Here is an 18,080-nt window from a genome sequence, read left to right as displayed (position 1 = left end):
ACTCATCCCTCCCTTCATCATCAATTTATCCTCCAGCCCTCTACCTTACCCTTTTCCAAGTTCCCCACACTCCAGTAGTCCGAGTGCCTCCTCTTTTTCACAACCCCTCCATCCGAGTGCCTCCCTTCTGTCTGTTGAAAGCCTGAAGCCCGCCGGCGATGTACGTGAGAGCCTTGTTCCTGTTTCCTCCCCCCTGTCCTTCCTCTCTCCACCCTCTGGGTAGTGCAGAGTGTCCATAGGGTGGCCGGGGAAGGGACCCAGCGGCCTCCTCTCCAGATACCCCCTCTGGCCCCTCATCATGCCCTTCTGTCCCCAGCTGTTCTCTGCCACCAGCTCCCTGAGCAGTCCCAGGCGTGGGACCTCTGGTCCCAGCTTCAGCAGCGGCCCCCAGGTGCTGCCTGGAGCTGGAGTAAGTCAGCCTCCCACTCAGGGTTCTCCAACGTGGGCAGGATGGAATGGGGGAAGTGGGGGTCCCCGTGGCCCCCGGGATGGGAACCAGCAGAGCCAGTGAGAAAAGAGTGAGCATCGGCTGAGAGGCACAGAGAAGGAACGAAGATAATCTCATCTATAGGTTGTTGGAAAGATAAAGTAGTTCTGAAATAAATCACAAAATGTAAAAAGATGGCTGTAGTTTGATTAGTAAGATGTATAGACATCATTTGATGGTTTTTCTTTTATGTTTTTCACTGGAATGTATTTGCCAGAGCCGAAGCGGTAAGATGTGTACTCGAATATCAAAGTGAAAGTAAGAGTTTACAGCCAGGCATGGCAAAATAATAATAAAAATGTATTTAAAATCTCTTACCATATATACTGCTGCGGACTATTAGCATAATAGTCTACTTGTTTTAATTGCATTATAGCATTTGTAGTCAACCTTTTTGCGCGTTCCTCCATCCATTGTATGGATTACTGGAAAGCTATTGCGCACTTACAAGGCCCTATTCAAGAATAAGAAAAAATGTACTGTGTGGGCAACAAAGAAGATAAACTTCATAACACAGCATTCCTCCTTCCCACACAGAAATATGATTTTACCCTGAAATAGCACTAAGTGTGTTCGATAAGATAGGACATGATATCTAGCAGCACACAAAATGCATACCTAACATGAAGATTTCTACAGGTATTTACTTAGAACCATTTACTATGTAAGCACTGAATCATATGTAGCTGCTGTACATATTAGTACACAGAAATAAACTGAATATCAATGTCCACACCTAATACCAACCACATAAGCATTGATATATCCATTGGCTTACCTTGTAGAGTTTTCAGTGTTTCTGCCTAAAATAGTTTATCAGCTGACAGCATCGTGTCCTCTGTCCCTAATTGGTTAATCGGGCCCTTGACACACAAGTGTAACGCAACTCTGACATCTACATTCTTCTGGCTTGGAAACAGGTCTTACTTAATTGATGGACTCTAAAGTGCCCAATTATTGTGCTTGATTGTGAAGTGATTCAGTAGGATTTGAAGAAACCTCGTCAAGGTCTCAGTCATTAAGGTCATCTCACGGGGAGGACACAGACACACCTGAAAGAATTCCATTGTCCAGTTCCTGACAAAATCCCAATCCTTATAGACATAATTCATAAATACTCCGGATCAGTCACTTTTCTCAATTGAACGATTCAAGTAAAAACATCATACAACCAGACTTCTATAATGATCATACAACATCAACTATGGCTGAAATTCCAACACGAAAGATAACTTCTCTTTTGCTTTCTGTTTGCCATGTATAAATCCTATTTTTATATGGGTAGTTGGATGTATTTGTTTATGTTTTCTTATCGGTATATTGGTATCCAAGTTCATGTCATTTTCTGGTGTTGTTGGTTGTTTACAAAATATCCTGTCTTTTGGGCAGTGGGTAATTGGTATTATGCAATCATAAGTGGTTTATTGAGGTCACAACCACACTATAGATTACATTAATTACTAAACAGAGCTGTTATCCTCACAGAGGACAGTCCTGCGTGCTTAGTAAATTCCCCTTTTAAAGACGTTCTCCGGTACTTTTGTATACTTTTAGCCAGTAGTTCTGAAAGTAGTGCTAACGAGCCAAAAGTGGTCCCTGAAAATTGCTTGTTATGTCACATATGTGCAGATATGTGCTCCCTCTCTCGCTCTGCTGTGTTTGCATCTTGCTAGGTGTTACTCAAATGGCGAGGGGCTGAAGCTCATTGGCTGAAACTCGAATTGCTAGGGGGCTGGCCCATGTGGGGGAAATGGTGCTGCACAGCTTCCAGAAAACAGTCGCTTTCAAACTAGGGATTTTGTGGCCAATTAATGTAAGACAGTAATTCTGCTCATAGATTATGCATGTATGAACTACACATTGAAACATCCAGCCCAAAGCAGGAGGTTTAAAAAAGACTTACTAATTGCCAAAGTTCCAGAGCATGCCTAAGAGGATTGTAGCATGATCCTAACTAAACCTGGTCTGTTAAAAGCATTCTAGTAAGGTACGACTTCTCCATTGATAGGTGTTTACTTCAGCTATCTGATCTGTTGAAAAATGCTTTTAGACAACGAGTAAATAAAAGACTACCTACACTTCCATTAGTTAATACAGCCCATTTATTAAAGACCTCATATTGTCATATTTGGGGTGGGATTGGGTCACTTGATCTTGCGCACAGATTTCCTGGCACTCACTGTGTACAATATCATCACAAACATCTATACATCTTGTTATTGATTACTGCATTGTTGGGTTTAGAGCTAGCAAGAAAGGCATTTCACTGTACTTGTGCACATGACATGAAAACTTGAAACTCTAAACTACGTGCACATATTGGTATCATAACAACCATGACAAACCGTGGAATAAAACAAGTATTCGCGAGGAATAATCATAAAATGCTTAAATTTACCATAGCATTATTATATACTGAACAAAAATATAAACGTAAGACTGAACAATTTCAAAGATTTTACTGAGTAACAGTTCATATAAGGAAATCAGTCAATTGAAATAAATAAATTAGGCCCTAATCTATGGATTTCACATGTCTGGGCAGGGGTGCAGCCATGGGTGGACCTTGGAGGGCATAGGCCCACCCACTTAGAAGCCAGGCCCACCCACTGGGGAGCCAGGCCCAGCCAATCAGAATGAGTTTTTCTCCCACAAAAGGGCTTTATTACAGACAAAAATACCATAACAGGGATGTATACAAATTGTGCACAACATTTCAGAGAAATAAGCTTTTTGTGTGCGTATGGACAATTTCTAGGATCTTTTATTTCATCTCATGAAACATGTGACCAACACTTTACATGTTGCGTTTATATTTTTCTTCAGTAAATATAAACCCTGAATTGTTAATGCTATGTATTGGCCATTGAGAGGATTTGAAGCCACCAGTCGGACATATTGGCACTCCCCAATAGGAGCAGTCCTCCATAGGAATGAATGGAATTTCAATTAAAGGACACAATTAAATGTATTTAAGTAGTTGGGACAGTAACATTAGTCATTTTATAAAAGTATACCTTAACGAAAATTTTTTATATGTTCTTTAATTTCAAATGTTATATTTTGCTTACATAATACATATAATTTAAAAGTATGCACTAAGGTGTCTGTAATAGAATAAATATGGCAAAAACGAATGTAGATATCAATAAATGCATTTCTATAGCTTCCTTCAAAAGGAGCACAATTCTCTCGCCCTCCATTTGGCAAAACTGACCATAATTCTATCCTTTTGATTCCTGCTTAGAGGAGTAAAAACTAAAGCAGGAAGTACCAGTGACTTGCTCAATACGGAAGTGGTCAGATGATGCCGATGCTACGCCACAGGACTGTTTTGCTAACACAGACTGGAAAATATTCTGGGATTCATCCAATGGCATTGAGGAGTATACCACCTCAGTCACCGGCTTCATCACAAAGTGCATCAACGACATCTTCCCGTACGTACATTTCCCAACCAGAAGCCATGGAATACAGGCAACATCCGCACCGAGCTAAAGGCTAGAGCTGCTGCTTTCAAGGAGCGGGACACTAATCCGGACCCTTATAAGAAATACCGCTATGCCCTCAGACGAAACATCAAACAGGCAAAGCGTCAATACAGGACTAAGATTGAATCATACTACACCGGCTCTGACGCTCGTCGGATGTGGCAGGGTTTGAAAACGATTATGGACTGCAAAGGGGAACACAGCCATGAGCTGCCCAGTGTCGCGAGCCTACCAGACGAGCTAAATGCCTTTTATGCTCGCTTCGAGGCAAGCAACACTGAAGCATGCATGAGAGCACCACCTCCTCTGCAACTTGATCCTGGACTTCCTGACAGGCCTCCCCAAGTGGTAAGGGTAGTCAACTACACATCTGCCTTGCTGATCCTCAACACTGGGGCCCCTCAGGGGTGCGTGCTTAGTCCCCTCATGTACTCCCTGTTCACACACGACTGCGTGGCCAAGCACGATTCTAACACCATCATTAAGTTTGCTGATGACACAACAGTGGTAGGCCTGATCACCGACAACGATGAGACAGCCTATAGGGAGGAGGTCAGAGACCTGGCAGTGTTGTGCCAGGACAACAACCTCTCCCTCAATGTGAGCAAGACAATGGAGCTGATCGTGGACTATAGGAAAAGGAGGGCCGAACAGGCCCCCATTAACATCGATGGGGCTGAAGTGGAGCGGGTCGAGAGTTAAGTTCCTTGGTGTCCACATCACCAAAGAACTATCATGGTCCAAACACACCAAGACAGGTGTGAAGAGGGCACGACAACACCTTTTCCCCCTCAGGAGACAGAAAATATTTGGCAATGGTCCCCAGATCCTCAAAAAGTTTACAGCTGCACCATCGAGAGCATCCTGACCGGTTGCATAACATTTTTAGCTTTTTCCAAAGTCATTGTATTCTGTCACAATAATGCTCCTCTACTGTATGTGGCTTGTGTGGGAACATGACAACATTTATAAGTAAGTTGTTTTGATCTTGAAGCATGATCTTATCCTTATCGATTTTCATACTAAAGCTGAAAGTATCAAATCAAATCAAATGCTGTTTGTCACATGCGCCGAATACAACAGGTGTAGACCTTAGAAAATATTTACTAAATAAACTAAAGTTAAAACAAAATAAAAAATAAGATAAAATGTAACACAATAAAATAACAACAACAAGGCTATATACAGGGGGTACCGGTACCGAGTCAATGTGCGGGGGCACAGGCCAGTCGAGGCAATTCGTACATGTAGGTAGGGGCAAAGTGACCATGCATAGACAATAAACAGCGTAAATATGTAAATAGTCTGGGTGGCCATTTGATTAATTCTTCAGCAGTCTTATGGCTTGGGGGTAGAAGCTGTCAGTATGTGAAGTATCCTAGGTTCATTGTGTCAAACAGCATGCTTGTTATTCTTCAGTGTTTTACTTGGTTTACTTTTCTTTGGTAAACCCTGCAGTCTTTTTTGTATAATTGTTTGGTAAACCCCACAGTCTTCTTTCACCTAAACGTTACCTAATAGTATCACTATACATACACAGCTATAATCAACTACATTGTCCTTGTTATGCTCAAAGTTACAAAGTTAATGCGACTTTGTAATTATAGGTCTGCAGTAGGTATGTAAGTCCTTCAGAATGGTTACATTAGCTACATACCCTGTAGTTTATAGGTCTGCAGTAGGTATGTAAGTCCTTCAGAATGGTTACATTAGCTACATACCCTGTAGTTTATAGGTCTGCAGTAGGTATGTAAGTCCTTCAGAATGGTTACATTAGCTACATACCCTGTAGTTTATAGGTCTGCAGTAGGTATGTAAGTCCTTCAGAATGGTTACATTAGCTACATACCCTGTAGTTTATAGGTCTGCAGTAGGTATGTAAGTCCTTCAGAATGGTTACATTAGCTACATACCCTGTAGTTTATAGGTCTGCAGTAGGTATGTAAGTCCTTCAGAATGGTTACATTAGCTACATACCCTGTAGTTTATAGGTCTGCAGTAGGTATGTAAGTCCTTCAGAATGGTTACATTAGCTACATACCCTGTAGTTTATAGGTCTGCAGTAGGTATGTAAGTCCTTCAGAATGGTTACATTAGCTACATACCCTGTAGTTTATAGGTCTGCAGTAGGTATGTAAGTCCTTCAGAATGGTTACATTAGCTACATACCCTGTAGTTTATAGGTCTGCAGTAGGTATGTAAGTCCTTCAGAATGGTTACATTAGCTACATACCCTGTAGTTTACCTGTTGACTCTTTGATGGTCATGGCATCACTTTCCAACTTGTCTCTGAAGATGCCGGACACGGCCACCTTGTATTCAGTGTTGGGAATCAGTCCAGTCAGAGGGTAGGTGTTCATGTTACCATTCACCAGCATCTTCACCATGGGGAGAAAGAGCGAGAGAGAGCTATATAAAGAGAAGGATAGAGATTAATTTCAGTAGGCAACAGAAGAAAAAACTGACAGAGACAGACAGAGACAAAAAAACAGAAAGACAGACAGAAATACCTATTCAGTTGCTCCTCCTCTGGTTGGGGTCCAGGTGAGTCTGTGTAGAGGACCACGTCTTGGGCTCTCTGTGGAGAACACACTGCTCCTCAAGTTCAGAGGCTTTGGGACAATCTCTGGATTAGACACAAAGGGCGAGTCATTTAAAGAGAGCACACATGACACATACATTTTCCATCTAAATTGCTTCCTAAAAACATTCAGAATTCATTGCACACAGGTAGTTCATATAGAGTGTATCACAATGAGATAGCTGCATAGGCTGGATGTAAGTTGGCAGTAAATGTTACAAATTCCCTGCCTCTTTTTAGCACCTCACAACCCTACCTGTCGTCTGCCGAAAAATAAGTCAATCAAAATTACATATTTGTACTGCTAAAGAAAAGCAGGACAACAACACACAAGAGCAATAGAGAATTACAGTAGAGTAGAGCAATAGAGAAGTACAGTAGAGTAGAGCAATAGAGAAGTACAGTAGAGTAGAGCAATAGAGAATTACAGTAGAGTAGAGCAATAGAGAATTACAGTAGAGTAGAGCAATAGAGAAGTACAGTAGAGTAGAGCAATAGAGAATTTCAGTAGAGTAGAGCAATAGAGAAGTACAGTAGAGTAGAGCAATAGAGAATTACAGTAGAGTAGAGCAATAGAGAAGTACAGTAGAGTAGAGCAATAGAGAATTTCAGTAGAGTAGAGCAATAGAGAAGTACAGTAGAGTAGAGCAATAGAGAATTACAGTAGAGTAGAGCAATAGAGAATTACAGTAGAGTAGAGCAATAGAGAAGTAGAGTAGAGCAATAGAGAATTACAGTAGAGTAGAGCAATAGAGAATTACAGTAGAGTAGAGCAATGAGAAGTACAGTAGAGTAGAGCAATAGAGAATTTCAGTAGAGTAGAGCAATAGAGAAGTACAGTAGAGTAGAGCAATAGAGAATTACAGTAGAGTAGAGCAATAGAGAATTACAGTAGAGTAGAGCAATAGAGAAGTAGAGTAGAGCAATAGAGAATTACAGTAGAGTAGAGCAATAGAGAATTACAGTAGAGTAGAGCAATAGAGAAGTACAGTAGAGTAGAGCAATAGAGAATTACAGTAGAGTAGAGCAATAGAGAAGTACAGTAGAGTAGAGCATTGTCTCCGTGCTGCTGTGCTGTTTGTTGCTACTTGGCTACCTGCCAAACTATTCACGTTTTACTTTTAATAAACGTTTAATCAATCTCTGTGTTCAACACATTTACCAACTTTTTAGTTTTGTCCTCACTCATCTTTTTTCGTTAAACTTTTTTCACCCCGGACGTTTTATCCCGAGACAGAAGAGTCATTTTCCTGTGCGTTTTAGCTGCCAACTTTACTTTATTTTCCTTTTTTCCATCGCAACTTTTTTCCCTTATTCAACTTTTTCACTCCGGACGCTTTATCTGGACATGGTTCGTCAACATCTTCAACAGCCGAAGCTAAGTAGTAACATTAACATGATGTCTTCTAATTGCAGTCGCTGTACTCATAATATACAGGAGAACGATCGCCTTACGGCGAGAATAGCTGTGCTACAAGCCCAGCTTCAGACGCAATCGTTAGGCAAGGGTAATTTCAGTGTAGGAAAGGAAGAAACAGCGTCTGTGCCACCAGTAAGTACAGACAGTAACGTTAGTATAAATCCCCCCGCACAGTCCCCGCAGCCGGACAACTTTCTCATGGCTTCTGGAGGGAAATACTGTTGGAATGCTCAACCGGTGTCGCTCATTCAGCCGACAGAAACTTTCAACCGGTTTTCCCCATTATGTAGCGAGTCGGAGTCTGAGTCTGAGTCTTCTCTTGTCTCTACTCCTCCCGTTACGGGGTCTGAGACGCCGAAGGCTCCCACCATTAGCTCTGACAAATTGAAAACCCTAGTCATTGGCGACTCCATTACCCGCAGTATTAGACTTAAAACGAATCACCCAGCGATCATACACTGTTTACCAGGGGGCAGGGCTACCGACGTTAAGGCTAATCTAAAGATGGTGCTGGCTAAAGCTAAAACTGGCGAGTGTAGAGAGTATAGAGATATTGTTATCCACGTCGGCACCAACGATGTTAGGATGAAACAGTCAGAGGTCACCAAGTGCAACATAGCTTCAGCGTGTAAATCAGCTAGAAAGATGTGTCGGCATCGAGTAATTGTCTCTGGCCCCCTCCCAGTTAGGGGAAGTGACAAGCTCTACAGCAGAGTCTCAGCACTCAATCGCTGGTTGAAAACTGTTTTCTGCCCCTCCCAAAAGATAACATTTGTGGATAATTGGCCCTCTTTCTGGGACTCACCCACAAACAGGACCAAGCCTGACCTGCTGAGGAGTGACGGACTCCATCCTAGCTGGAGGGGTGCTCTCCTCTTATCTACCAACATAGATAGGGCTCTAACTCCTCTAGCCCCACAGTGAAATAGGGTGCAGGCCAGGCAGCAGGCTGTTAGCCAACCTGCCAGCTTAGTGGAGTCTGCCAATAGCACAGTCAGTGTAGTCAGCTCAGCCATACCCATTGAGACTGTGTCTGTGCCTCGACCTAGGTTGGGCAAAACTAAACATGGCGGTGTTCACCCTAGCAATCTTATTAGGATAAAGACCTCCTCCATTCCTGCCATTATTGAAAGAGATCGTGATACCTCACATCTCAAAATAGGGTTACTTAATGTTAGATCCCTCACTTCAAAGGCAGTCATAGTCAATGAACTAATCACTGATCATAATCTTGATGTGATTGGCCTGACTGAAACATGGCTTAAGCCTGATGAATTTGCTGTGTTAAATGAGGCCTCACCTCCTGGTTACACTAGTGACCATATTCCCTGTGCATCCCGCAAAGGCGGAGGTGTTGCTAACATTTACGATAGCAAATTTCAATTTACCCAAAAAAAAAATGGCGTTTTCGTCTTTTGAGCTTCTAGTCATGAAATCTATGCAGCCTACTCAATCACTTTTTATAGCTACTGTTTACAGGCCTCCTGGGCCATATACAGCGTTCCTCTCTGAGTTTCCTGAATTCCTATCAGACCTTGTAGTCATAGCAGATCATATTCTAATTTTTGGTGATTTTAATATTCACATGGAGAAGTCCACAGACCCACTCCAAAAGTCTTTCGGAGCCATCATCGACTCAGTGGGTTTTGTCCAACATGTCTCTGGACCTACTCACTGCCACAGTCATACTCTGGACCTAGTTTTGTCCCATGGAATAAATGTTGTAGATCTTAATGTTTTTCCACAAAATCCTGGACTATCGGACCACCATTTTATTACGTTTGCAATCGCAACAAATAATCTGCTCAGACCCCAACCAAGGAGCATCAAAAGTCGTGCTATAAATTCTCAGACAACACAAAAATTCCTTGATGCCCTTCCAGACTCCTTCTGCCTACCCAAGGACGTCAGAGGACAAAAATCAGTTAACCACTTAACTGAGGAACTCAATTTAACCTTGCGCAATACCCTAGATGCAGTTGCACCCCTAAAAACGAAAAACATTTGTCATAAGAAACTAGCTCCCTGGTATACAGAAAATACCCGAGCTTTGAAGCAAGCTTCCAGGAAATTGGAACGGAAATGGCGCCACACCAAACTGGAAGTCTTCCGACTAGCTTGGAAAGACAGTACCGTGCAGTACCGAAGAGCCCTCACTGCTGCTCGATCATCCTACTTTTCCAACTTAATCGAGGAAAATAAGAACAATCCAAAATTTCTTTTTGATACTGTTGCAAAGCTAACTAAAAAGCAGCATTCCCCAAGAGAGGATGGCTTTCACTTCAGCAGTAATAAATTCATGAACTTCTTTGAGGAAAAGATCATGACCATTAGAAAGCAAATTACGGACTCCTCTTTGAATCTGCGTATTCCTCCAGGGCTTAGCTGTCCTGGATCTGCACAGCTCTGCGAGGGCCTGGGATCGGGAGAGACACTTAAGTGTTTTAGTACTATATCTCTTGACACAATGATGAAAATAATCATGGCCTCTAAACCTTCAAGCTGCATACTGGATCCTATTCCTACTAAACTGCTGAAGGAGCTGCTTCCTGTGCTTGGCCCTCCTATGTTGAACATAATAAACAGCTCTCTATCCACCGGATGTGTACCAAACTCACTAAAAGTGGCAGTGATAAAGCCTCTCTTGAAAAAGCCAAACCTTGACCCGGAAAATATAAAAAACTATCGGCCTATATCGAATCTTCCATTCCTCTCAAAAATTTTAGAAAAAGCTGTTGCGCAGCAACTCACTGCCTTTCTGAAGACAAACAATGTATACGAAATGCTTCAGTCTGGTTTTAGACCCCATCATAGCACTGAGACTGCACTTGTGAAGGTGGTAAATGACCTTTTAATGGCGTCAGACCGAGGCTCTGCATCTGTCCTCGTGCTACTAGACCTTAGTGCTGCCTTTGACACCATCGATCACCACATTCTTTTGGAGAGACTGGAAACCAAAATTGGTCTACACGGACAAGTTCTGGCCTGGTTTAGATCTTACCTGTCGGAAAGATATCAGTTTGTCTCTGTGAATGGTCTGTCCTCCGACAAATCAACTGTACATTTCGGTGTTCATCAAGGTTCCGTTTTAGGACCACTATTGTTTTCACTATATATTTTACCTCTTGGGGATGTTATTCGAAAACATAATGTTAACTTTCACTGCTATGCGGATGACACACAGCTGTACATTTCAATGAAACATGGTGAAGCCCCAAAATTGCCCTCGCTAGAAGCCTGTGTTTCAGACATAAGGAAGTGGATGGCTGAAAACGTTCTACTTTTAAACTCGGACAAAACAGAGATGCTTGTTCTAGGTCCCAAGAAACAAAGAGATCTTCTGTTAAATCTGACAATTCATCTTGATGGTTGTAAAGTCGTCTCAAATAAAACTGTGAAGGACCTCGGCGTTACTCTTGACCCTGATCTCTCTTTTGACGAACATATCAAGACTGTTTCAAGGACAGCTTTTTTCCATCTACGTAACATTGCAAAAATCAGAAATTTTCTGTCCAAAAATGATGCAGAAAAATTAATCCATGCATTTGTTACTTCTAGGTTAGACTACTGCAATGCTCTACTTTCCGGCTACCCGGATAAAGCACTAAATAAACTTCAGTTAGTGCTAAATACGGCTGCTAGAATCCTGACTAGAACCAAGAAATTTGATCATATTACTCCAGTGCTAGCTTCCCTACACTGGCTTCCTGTTAAGGCAAGGGCTGATTTCAAGGTTTTACTGTTAACCTATAAAGCGTTACATGGGCTTGCTCCTACCTATCTTTCCGAGTTGGTCCTGCCGTACATACCAATACGTACGCTACGGTCACAAGACGCAGGCCTCCTAATTGTCCCTAGAATTTCTAAGCAAACAGCGGGAGGCAGGGCTTTCTCCTATAGATCTCCATTTTTATGGAACAGTCTGCCTACCCATGTGAGAGACGCAGACTCGGTCTCAACCTTTAAGTCTTTACTGAAGACTTATCTCTTCAGTAGGTCTTATGATTGAGTGTAGTCTGGCCCAGGAGTGTGAAGGTGAACGGAAAGGCTCTGGAGCAACGAACAGCCCTTGCTGTCTCTGCCAGGCCGGTTCCCCTCTCCACTGGGGTTCTCTGCCTCTAACCCTGTTGCAGGGGCTGAGTCACTGGCTTGCTGGTGCTCTTTCATGCCGTCCCTGGGAGGGGTGCGTCACTTGAGTGGGTTGAGTTACTGACGTGATCTTCCTGTCTGGGTTGGCGCCCCCCCTTGGTTTGTGTTGTGGTGGAGACCTCTGTGGGCTATACTCGGCACAGTAGAGTAGAGCAATAGAGCATTACAGTAGAGTAGAGCAATAGAGAATTTCGGTAGAGTAGAGCAATATTTTGGAATAGTCTTTCTGGCCATCAGTCTTTCTCCTTTAGTACATTTAACATTTTAGCAGACACTCTTGTCCAGAGCGACTTACAGTATTGAGTCCATACATTTTCATAATTTTTTCCAAATTGGTCCCCCTCAGAAATCGAACCCACAACCCTGCCGTTGCAAGCACCATGCTCTACTTACTGAGCTACACGGGACCACTGTACCAAACGGCTCTCCACAACTAACAACTGGGGAGAATAAAGGGGAGGGGAGAGCCAGTCTTACTGGTGGTAAATCAGCCAGTCAGGGGCTTGGCGACCCCCATCATTCAATGCCAAGATGGTCACAGTGTACTCTGTCAGTGACATCAGGTTACTAAGCAACACTGGGGTTTTGTTGCATTCACATTCGCCCTATGGTCAAAGAAGAGGTAAGGTGAGTGTTAATTAATCTCAAAGATATGTACCGGTAGATGGCATTCTGATACAGTCTTTACATCCTGGCAAATATTGAAAACATTCATTCATTTTAAGAATAACGTCAAATAACAATAATGATACTGGGATGTCTGTGCCTCCTGGATTTGCCTTTTTTTAAGGTAGTACACAGAACAAAAATAGAAACGCAACATGTAAAGTGTTGGTCCCATGTTTCATGAGCTGAAATAAAAGATACCAGAAATGTTCCATACGCACAGAAAGCTTATTTCTCAAAAATATTGTGCACAAATTTGTTTACATCTCTGTTAGTGAGCATTTCTCCTTTTTCATGATGATTCATCCACCTGACAGGTGTGGCATATTAAGAATTTGATTAAACAGCATGGTCATTACACAGGTGCACCTTGTGCTGGGGACAATAAAAGGCCACTCTAAAATGTGCAGTTTGGTCACACAATGCCACAGATGTCTCAAGTTTTGAAGGAGCATCTAATTGGCATGCTGACTGCAGGAATGTCCACCAGAGCTGTTGCCAGATAATTGAATAATAATTTATCTACAATAAGCCGCCTCCAACATCGTTTTAGAGAATTTGGCAGTATGTCCAACAGGCCTCACAACTGCAGACCATGTGTATGGCGTCGTATGGGCGATCGGTTTGTTGATGTCAACATTGTGAACAGAGTTCCCCATAGTGGCGGTGGGGTTATGGTATGGGCAGGCATAAGCTATGGACAACGAACACAATTGCATTTTATCGATGGCAATATGAATGCACAGATACCATGACGAGATCCGAGTCCCATTGTCGTGCCATTCATCCGCCACCATCACTTCACATTTCAGCATTATTGTGGAAAGGTTAATATAATAGTCTGTTTAAAACATTTACATGCATTGCAAGAAGAACGATTTCTCTAATAATCCTGTTTAAATGAACTCATCTGAAATCAGGCTACTGATGGGACTTAGATAAATGCAGAAAATCGGCAATCAAAATAAACGTTCTACCCCGGTGACCACGTTACATTTGTGAATACTATTTGATTCTGAGTTCGGACATATACATTTTGTATGTGAAAACTATTTATAAGATGCATACTTTCAGTTTTCCCGAACTCACTTCACTCGCGCATAATAGAGGGATGGTAGCACTACCTGGTTCTGCACATGCGCAGATCAAATACACAGCTGGAACGCTGATTAAGCTGTTTACATGTCCTAATAATTTGAAAGATTGCTCAGAAAACCATGTGTTGTAATCGGCGTATGCTTACTTCGATTTTACGCCGATTAAGATAAGCAGAGGAAGGTGTTTACATGACTAATGCCATACTCGGCCTTCTGCCATAATCAGTTTAATATCGAATTATTGGTGTGCCTGTAAACTAATAATTGTTTAATGTGTTGATGTAAGAACTAAGATTCATATGTTATCAAGTTTACCATGTGATTTGTTCCCGAGGTAAAGAAAATCTCTTCAATGAATTATTGGACACCTTTTTAAACATTAACACTAAGGGTTCGATTCAATCTGTAGCACTGATGCAGAACATCAGCGCTGTAAAGCAGTTCACAATTAAAGGGGAAATCTGTAGTTGCTACATCCATATTTGGACTCTTTATAAATTCATTAAATATACCCATTGATTCTTCAAGAATATAACTTAGAAATGCCTCATGAGCTTAGTTCAACTGTCGTACCTTATCAGAACCCAAAATATCAGCTTGTTTTACTCCAAGGTTTGTAAACAAAATAAATGTAAACAAACACTATGTAGCCTCAAAACATGGTTAAAACTATCATTTTGGTATCATGGATGGTTAGTCCTTACATCCATAGCTCTGTTTATGAATTTGAGAGTGGTTAGCTACATTTCTCCAGGCCCATCCTTCAGCTTTTTAACGAAACAGGGGCGAAGAATATGCTTTGTTATTGTTTCAACTGCTGATTGCCCCTTTAATTTTTATTTCTAATTGAGCCCACATATGCAGCGTCTACCATGAATGCCATCTCTGCGACCGCGGGAACATTGCCTTTAATTGTCAATCGCACTATAAAGCGGATCTTTAGTGCTACGGATTGAATTGAGACCTGACTTTGACATAATGGACCACACATGTGGTCCTCTGTAGCTCAGCTGGTAGAGCACGGCGCTTGTAACGCCAAGGTAGTGGGTTCGATCCCCGGGACCACCCATACACAAAAATGTATGCACGCACGACTGTAAGTTGCTTTGGATAAAAGCGTCTGCTAAATGGCATATTATTATTATTATTATTATTATTACATAAAGTCCAGTCATGTTATTAGCTGAGTGTTGGTGTGAGCTCTTACCTCATGGGTCTTTAACCCCTTGGTCATGGCCCACCAGCAGTAGCAGTTGGCCTTGAAGAGCGGTGTTCCCCAGGTGAACGTTACAGAACTGTGGTCGATTTTGGAGAATTGCAGGTTCTGCGCCTGGAGTGCTGGGAGAAGAAGGGGCATAGTTCTAGACAAATGTCTTCTCTCTACAAAAATAACAATGTGTCTCAAATTACATAACCACATTATGTTATAGAACAATAACTGCATGAAACTTACATATTATGCCCCTTTTCAAAAGAAACAGTATCAAGGGAACTGAGATCCATATGAGCAGAAGGACTACAACAGCACCAATGACACCACCTGTGACTTGGCTACAGTCACAGCATTTTCCATCTTTATGGAAGAAAAGAGGATATATTAAGCATTGATAATAAAATCCTAAATATTGAGCTTGAAACTGTTCTCAATTGCATAGAATTTTTCAACAATCAACCACTTCATTTATGTTCATTATTCAAATTAACTAAATAAAATTGATTGATTGATTGATGAATGGGGGAGAATTATATTATTATTTTACATTTACATTTACATTTACGTCATTTAGCAGACGCTCTTATCCAGAGCGACTTACAAATTGGTGCATTCACCTTATAGTTATGTCTCATTTTTTATAGATAGCTAACCAAAATATAATCTATATTCATGACCTCATAACTGTGAGAGCAAAGAAACGTCTACACTAGAATACTTTACCCCATTTTTCCACAATTGGCTTCGGTAAATCAAACAACATTTGGTTTAGTTTTGGCAGAAACCTGTGGCCATGCAGGTCAGTCTGACATGTCCTGCAGTTTTGGCCTTTTTTGCAAATGCATGGACCTTTGGAGGGGCTAAAGAGAGAATTAACCGTTTTACAAAGTGTGGATTGCAGTCAATCCTTGTCTGTAGACGGCTTTAGAAGCAATATCTTTAAAAAAAAAATGTATCTGAAGTATCTGTTGCAAAAAGACCCTTTGAGTTATCCAAAGTCAGGCTACACTATGTGAGGTTTAGAACACTATTCAAAAAGTACTCACAATCATCCCTACTGAATTATTTCTCCCCACCCACTGCATAGTGGCATCATCAAAGGCCAGGAAGTCATCATCACTATTGTAGCTGTTCTGGTCAGTGCTGTTTATGAAATTCAATGTGCCGTCACTACATTGGTCAATCTCACAGCCATGCTTCCACAGAAGAATATGGAGATCTGAAAGGAAAAACAAGTAGAAGAAGAGAGAGAATGACTTAACCATACTATGGCATTGTACTTAGAGTCAAGTCAAATAATAATAAAATAAAATAAATAAAATAAGTCTTAGAAGTTAGTACTTAGAAATTCATCCATTATGTTGGAGTTTTAGTCAAATATCTACTGTAGGCTATGTAGAGTGATACAAATGCAAGCGTTGTTTCTCACCAGTGTTGTTGTGCCTCATGCGCTCCATCAGGATGTTGACATTGACTTTGAACCACTGCTCCTTGCTCTTGCGTGGCTGATTGCCTTTTTCCTAGTATTCTGCTGGTAGCTTCTCCCTCATCCAGTCCTGTTTGGGAATCTTCTTCTTTGCCACACTGTCATAGTAGTCGATCTGTTTGTTGTTCATCAGACCCATGGCAGTGAACTCATGGATACCAGGCAATTCTACTGGCTTTGACAGGGCAGTGTAGATGTAATGTACTGACCATTTCTCTACTGGTCACAAAGAGGGAAACATGAGTTAGTCGTGACTTCTGAGTAGAGATAAAATGCTTCTTCTTCAAAGACCAAAATAATTGAAAACAATTGTTTTAAGGAATATCAAATTAATTGGAATTCTAAATGAATGGATGATGGTGATAAAATGTACCTTAATCAATCTGTTAAATGTTTTTTATTATTTGTATTTAATAATCATTCCATTTTTGTTCACCACTTAGCCTACAATGGTTATTGAAAGAGACCAAACGAAAACTGATCCTGGATCAATGAAATTGGACACTTGGCTAGTCGGCAACATAGCATTTCCAACCAATCAAACTGTCCTTTTATGTTGCCAGGTGAGATGGTTTTCACAGCTGTATAGTCAAGTACAGTCAATGGAACTTGGCAGCAACAGGCAAATCAAATATTGTAGATGAATTACCTATATAGTTTAACCCTTGTGTGGTGTTCATGTTTTTGATATTCACCCAATGTTCGCTGGTCTGATGGACCCACAACATTATTGGGTTTTTAAAACAATACAGCCATAACAATTTCCGTAAAAATAATTCATACTTAATATTTAGATGTTGACTTATATAAAGTACAAGCAATATAGACAGCATACATGGTTAATATTTGCCATTTACCGCTGCTAGATCACATTTAGCAATAAAAGCGCTATTTGTCTTTTTTTATCAAGTTTTATTTTTGTAAACAAAAATCAATTGTAATCAAGACATGGGTGGAATAAATCATGTTTATATTGAACAAATATAAAGGAAACAAGGTTTTCATCACTATTGCTGTTTATTGCTTTGAACTGACAGATTTTACATCCAGTATTTTATGGAAATTAAAAATGATCCCCATTGAAAACAAATTAAGGCCGGTCTACACACCACATGAGGGACAGAGTTTTACTGTGTGTGTGTTGCCAATGTATTTCTTGCACTTGATGCATGTGTACTGTGTCTTCCTGTCCTTCTTGGGTCCACACACATCGCAGCGCTTCTTCTTGTTGCTACCGGCTGCAATGTAGAATGATGAAAACACTTTGTTCAGGAATTTTGCTAACATCTCACTCACTCACATATATAGTTACAGCAGGTCAAGGTAGGAGAGTCAGACACACACACATGCAGCAACATCACTCACACTTACTTCCGGTATTAGAGTTGTTGGTTCTGTGGGTCGGGCGGATGGGGCACCAGCATCCTCCTCCTGAATCCTCCTCATGATGGCTGCAGAAGCTGGGGTCCCTGGGATATGTTGCCTCCTCT

The 18,080-nt window shown here is 41.3% G+C and overlaps 1 long non-coding RNA gene and 1 pseudogene across 1 annotated transcript; both read right to left on the bottom strand.

Annotated features, from left to right (window-relative positions):
- Positions 1-5,424: 5,424 nt before the first annotated feature.
- LOC121586485 lies at positions 5,425-15,451 on the bottom strand. Its single transcript, XR_006003946.2, has 4 exons — positions 15,345-15,451; positions 15,099-15,229; positions 6,489-6,604; positions 5,425-6,387 (listed from the first exon to the last, which is right to left on the bottom strand). It is a non-coding gene; the product is annotated as an uncharacterized LOC121586485 (long non-coding RNA).
- Positions 15,452-16,087: 636 nt separating this feature from the next.
- LOC121585774 lies at positions 16,088-17,427 on the bottom strand (annotated as a pseudogene).
- Positions 17,428-18,080: the final 653 nt, after the last annotated feature.

The sequence above is a fragment of the Coregonus clupeaformis genome, chromosome 17, assembly GCF_020615455.1.
Source record: "Coregonus clupeaformis isolate EN_2021a chromosome 17, ASM2061545v1, whole genome shotgun sequence".
NCBI lineage: Eukaryota > Metazoa > Chordata > Actinopteri > Salmoniformes > Salmonidae > Coregonus > Coregonus clupeaformis.
The sequence above is the reverse complement of the archived record's forward strand: the minus strand, read 5'-3'. Positions and strand labels throughout refer to the sequence as shown.